The sequence below is a fragment of the Urtica dioica genome, chromosome 1 (genome assembly GCF_054948205.1).
Source record: "Urtica dioica subsp. dioica isolate 48M chromosome 1, U.dioica_male_clone48M_v1_H2, whole genome shotgun sequence".
Taxonomy (NCBI): domain Eukaryota; kingdom Viridiplantae; phylum Streptophyta; class Magnoliopsida; order Rosales; family Urticaceae; genus Urtica; species Urtica dioica.
The window spans coordinates 49,614,414-49,620,567 of record NC_142756.1 but is presented as its reverse complement, the minus strand read 5'-3'; the positions used below and the strand labels follow the sequence as shown (position 1 = coordinate 49,620,567).

The following is a 6,154-nucleotide window of genomic DNA, read 5'->3' as shown; positions in this document are numbered from 1 at the left end:
TAAGCGCTCCAAACATATTGAGAGGAAATACCATTTGATTCGAGAAATCCCGCAGCGCGGAGACGTGGAGGTGAAGTAGATCTCTGGCAGATCTATTCACCAAGGCCCTAGCGAACAAGGTCTTTGACCAACTTCGAGAGGGATTAGGCATGTAGGACTACTCACATCTTCTTTGAGTCAAGTGGGAGTTTGTTGTCAATGGTGCCCACAAGAAGAGTTGTAGTGTGTATTTATGTACATTTGATGTCATATAGTCTTGCGAAGACTCTTGCTTGTAACTGCTTATTTATTAATAAAAAGTTGAAACGTTCATTCATTCCTCCTTGTCTATTTGAAGCTTTATGATAAAACATTAGTCTTTAGTCCATAAACAAACTAAACAACTTACGAAGAGACAAATATAGATTTGCATGAACAAACTCTTCGTAGTTTGCTTAAAACGATATATTCGCAATCTAAGGGTCAAAGGACTATTGACCTCAGTATGATTGTTAGAAGAATCTATGATGTCTGGTTATGAGGCATTGAGAGTTGAAGACTCTATAGTTCTTCTAGGTATCTTCTGAAGGTACTGAATTGACCAGTGCACTTCTAGAGACAAGATAAGAACAAACCATTTAACCTCTTATGTCTCGAACTCACTACGTATGAATTGCATCGTGCTTACCATAATCCTGAAATGAGACATGTCATTTCACAGCTTACGTATTCTCATTTGAGAAAGTCAGAGTTCGGACTCACTATGTGATTCCGAACATGGCCTATTGGTGAAGTACTAAGTTGTGAGAATGTCATGAGTAACTTTGTGAAGTTCTCATAGATATGGAATTCATGTACAAGATTGCTGAAATGCAATGTATATCACCTCATGCTTTGTTCCTTGGAGTGTGAATAATGAACTGGCCAGTGTCCAAATTGAGTCTTGACTCTTTTGGATGAAACAATGTGACTTGTTAGCTCCTCGTCAATACATTGTTTCTAACTTATTCATAAGCGACAAAGGAGTTGAGGAAATAACAGCTAGAAGGGTAAAATTGTAATTTTGTAAATCCCGACTAGCTGATGATATTCATGAAGGGTAAACACTAATAACATTCTGTTGATCCACTCATTACAATTAGGTTGAATTCTTGAGTAGAAAATAAATTCATTTGAACCGAGAGATTTTCAGTGTCAACTCTCTAGTGGAGTCAGTTGACATTAAGCTAAACTTGGAAAAGGTTTGTGAACTTTTGAGTCCAAGTGTTTAGCTCAAGCTTTGTTCATTTGGATCCATGAGGTCACTGTCACAAATCTTATCGAGTAGGAATAGTTAAACTAGAAGCTAAGTCAAAACAAGAACGAGACAAGTTTTACGAAAATTGTCAAAAGGGTATTTCTGTCCTTTTGGACATAGGACGAAATGAATGTCAATAAATTTTTTGACAAGGTCATTTGATGACAAATGAAACTTAAAACACTCAGCCATTAATAATTTATTGGGCCTTGAGGATTAATTTCATTTCATAGAATTTTACTTGAAAATTCTTAATGGGATTTTCTTATGTTGTCATGAACAAATGAAGAAACATCTAGAAGCTCCTTCTAGAAGCTCAAATTTCGTCCAATCCAAGGAAAATAAGGCTGAATTTCGTTCATGCCATAGTGGGAAAGAGAGTTTATTTTGTGCATTAATGTATGAAGATACTTGCCAAAAGAAAAAAGAGGAAACAAATTTCCTCTAGAAGGAAAGTGCAATTTCGGCCAACTAAGAGAGAAAGCAAATGAGGAAACAAATCCAAAGGCTTCTAGAAGCTCATTTGGACGTGCAAGGGGTATGAGGAAACTACCTTTTGAAGGTAATCCTCCTCCTATAAATACCCCACCTCATTTCTCTCATTTCATTAATTCCACATAAGTTAGAGATTGAGAGCTTCTCTCTCTAGACCTTGTGGCCGATCCTCTCTCTCTAGTTATTTTTGGTTTTTGTTTTGGCACCTAGGTCAACATTTGACCTAGTGTTTTAGCTCTTCGACTCTAAGACTTGTTCTTGAGTCGTCGTGTTTAAAAGTGCCCACACACTAATTCCTTTCTTTCTTGAGTGATTCTTGTGATAGAAACTTTCATGGTTGCTCGATTTCCCGAGGAAAGAAGAGAGACGTGCTGCGAGGGGAGATGAACGTTTCAACCTTCCAAAGGCTTCTCAACGTTCAAGCTTCTAAAAAGGTTAGTAAACATTTATGCTCATAATAGTTTTTATTTACATGTGCTTGCTCTTTGTCTAGGTTAGTAAAATCGTTTTACTTGTCAAAAGAAAATTTTTAAAATTCCGCCGCTTACCGAAGCGTTAAACTTTTTCTTAAACCCTAGATCAATTCCAACAATATGTTTGTTGACGGGTTGAGAAAGCGAGAGACGAGGCCGGTGGTTGAATTTAAGCAGTGCGAGGGAGATTGTCCTGCCAAAGGGCATGAGCAAAAGGTAGCATGACCCGAGATATGGATCCTAGAGGAAGCGTTGCAAAGGTCAGGACAAGTTTGTGGGAGAACGAGTCAAGGCCGAGCAAGGGATGTCGCAGATTGCAAATTTGAGTCCAAGTATAGGTGTCGAGGCCACACGTTACGCCCTGAAATTCTGTTTAGTAAGAGACATGATGTCGCACACAATGTAGAGTCAATGTATGTGATAATATGTTCTGATGCAATAGATAGATAAATATAAAGCAGTGCAAAAAAGTAAATGACACAAATGATATTAACTCAATTTGGTGCAATCTCACCTACTATTGAGTGCAGTATGCCAAGTGCAAAGGAAATTGACTGTATGAAAGTAGTCAATAGTACAACGATAAAAATATAAATGATCCCCGCTTCAAGGCCATTTTCCTATTACTACTCGGGAATTCAAACTGAGGCATGTACCCCTTGGATCTAAACTCTCTCACTTCCACTTTCAAACACTCTCCTAAGTGTTCGGTAATCTTCGATGTCAATCAGTTATGAACACTTCAATCACCAAAGAACATAACCCACACAATCTCTAACACTCAATAGATCTAGAATAATGTCTAGAGAATCACACCACACACATCCCACAATTAGTTTCTTAGTCTGCCGATTGTGCACGTCTAAGAACCCTAAAAGTATGAGTGTATGCGTCAAAACTATAAAGGGCGGAGCCTTTGGCTTTTATAGTAGTCAACACATCTGCGAATAAAATATATGTCGAATGTCTTCCGCTAATCATTCTGGCGAGAAACACGAAACTTGCAAGAAATACATTTATGCACACAGTGGTCAAGATGTCTTAACATATCTTGGAGCATATTGCTAGACATTTTACCAAACAAATTTGTACTAAAAAATAAGCCAACAAAACACGTAACAACAAGTCCGAGCCCGAGCAAGAGATATATTTTCTTTTTTATTCTATGAAATAGAAAAGAAAATCTATGATTAAAAATTTTAAAATTTTTGTTTACGAGTCTCTATAGATCGGCGGACGTAATTTCTATACGCCAATATATGGAGATCAGTAAACAAGATTTTTATAATTATAAATCACAGAAATTCCCTCTTAATTCTTCTGTGATCAACAAAATGGCTCCTAAAATTAAAAAACGTCGGCAGACTATTTTGATCCTTAATTTGGTCAAAGGGTTATATTCAAAGAGGCGCGGCGGTTTTATCCTCAGTTCACCCAAATTACCCATGAAGTAGATGAGCTACGGAGATAATTTATAAAACGATCATACCATCAATACAAAAAGTTTATATTTACGCATCAGATCTGCAGAAACTGGAAAACAAAAAAACATGCCACAGAGCTGGCTCAAATTTGTCTCGTGAGTACAAAAGACAACAAAAATATGTGTGGTACCTCCTTTTCATATAATTTTGCATATTTCATGTGGTCAAAATATTCATATGGATACATACAGCTACATTGAAATAACCTTGAATCCAAAATGTGAACACGTCTGCTCATATTTGTCTGGGTTTCCCCCCTTTTTTTGGCAGCGTTTTTCACAAGTATGGAACACCGAAAAATTCAAAAAGAGGGATCAACACGCACAAACCTATACATTCTATGGAAAACTAAGTATTTCACTAGCTCATCGAGGACAATTAGCCAAATATTATACCAATTTTGATGATGATCTTGGTTAATTTCACATGCTTAATAATTAACAAACTAACTAGGAACCCAAGCTGTGGCAAAGACCGAGTTATGACCCTTCCAAGTGAGCACCAACATATGATCCTCTTCCCTCTTCAAACCCCACCCACTTGCGTGACCGTCAAGCAACCCCTTCACTTCCACAGCCGTGTCATCGCCGAACGGAACACCGGAGAAACCAGCACTCCTCATCCGCCTCCGCAACGCCCTGCCGGACTCTGCCATCTCCGGTCGCCGGAGCCCCTCGGGGCCGCCTCCACCGCGGATGATGTTCTCAATCTTTTGGCCAATGTCCGACTCGTACTCAATCCTCTGGGAACTTTCCTTGGCCAGGAAAGTATCGAGAGCATCGAAAGGTATCCACAGATAGTTGAAACACGCTGCAATTCTATTAGCGAGGTTCGGCGAGCTCAGTTCCGCGTCCTCGTCAACGACCACAACCAATCTAGGATTTAGCCCTCTCGCAGTGGCGAGAAAAGTGTCTCTCAACTCTGGAAAATATCTCAGCCAGCCCTGGAAGTTCACAACTAAAGCCTCGTCGCTTCGCAGGCCTAGCGAGCTAGGGTTTAGCCGGGTCAACAGAGATTCAAACTCTTCTTCTCCGGATTCGGACTCGGGACTGACGACGTTGAACTCGAAAGGGACTTGTTTAACCTTGGAAAATTTTCCTAGCCGAAGACCGAGTTCTTCGGACGACACGTTGAGGAGAGGAGGGACACGTGGCCTGAATTCTGGGATGGTGATCCTGAGCCGAGGAGGGCCTTCGGGGCGCTTTGCAAGAGCGTCGATCAAAGTCGGCCATTGCATACAGTGAGTGGCAGTGAAATCGATGATGTGGACGTTAGGGCATCCCTGGACCGCCTTGAAGATTGCACTGTTAGACGCGCAGTAGCCGAAGCGGTGCCACGGGATTAGGTCGACATAGCTGGCGAGCTCGGTCATGGACATGGCTCGGGTGTGGACGGCCCGAAGGCCGGGGCAGAGGCGGGAGATGAGAGCCCGGAGGAACCAAGCAACGAGCCTCTGGTTAGGGTTCCCGACCAAGGACGCGGCATTGTTGAGGACCCACATGACTTGCTGGGCCAGAGTGACGTCATTGGCTTCTAGGGCGTGCGCGCAGTGGACCAGGAGCTTCTCGATGCACGCGCCGTCGAGGCTTCCGAGCTGAGTGGTGGCTCCGCGGAGAGAGAGAGGTGGCGCGAGGATTGGTTGTCTTAGCTCGGCTGTCATGGTGTGGAGAGTTATGGAGAAGAGGTCTCTGAGAGTGATGATTAGGGTTTTGTTTTGTATGTGTAGAGGGAGAGAGAGAGGTGTTTTTGGGGTGTTTTACACGCGTCTTGCTGGTATTGGTGTATGAGATTGAAGAAGCTAGGGTTTTATCTGTTTTGGAGAGGAGAATATTATTTGGTTATATGAAAACATGAGGTGTTAATCAATTTTAGCTTGGAAATTTCTCGTTGAGAGAGAAAGAGAGAGCGAGAATGGAATATATATCCACACATTTTATATAGAGAGAGACAAATATATGGGCCAGAGAGGTCTCTGTTGAACAAGTTATCCAGACACATTAATTGAAGAGCCAAGCCACGACAAGAGTAGTAAAAGGAACTTCGATCGAGTTGGATAATTAAAAAAAAAAATGGCAAAAGAAACCTGGGTTTTCCAAATATAAAACTGTGATATCTCTGTTTTACTTGTCTAGATTTTCTGCTTGGAATTATTCTTTCTGATGCATGTGTTGTCAATTTGAAGTTCAAATTAATACAAATGATTATGGGAAAAACTAATAAGTCAGGTTGAATTGAAAAATACATCTCTATATAACCCTATAGACCATCCTTGTGGCTGATAGTTTAATTGTTATTTTATTTTTTTAATCTGAGCGCATAGTTTAAATATGATTATAAAGTATGACAGCAGACAGCAATGGTCGTGGTGAAAAAAGATTTCACCAAAATAAATATTATGATTACCTGTATAAAGTAGACTACTAGTA

General features: G+C 40.5%; 1 pseudogene; it reads right to left on the bottom strand.

Moving 5' to 3' along the window:
• Nucleotides 1-3,809: 3,809 nt before the first annotated feature.
• LOC149408022 (scarecrow-like protein 32 pseudogene) lies at nucleotides 3,810-5,608 on the bottom strand (annotated as a pseudogene).
• Between the last annotated feature and the right edge of the window lie 546 nt (nucleotides 5,609-6,154).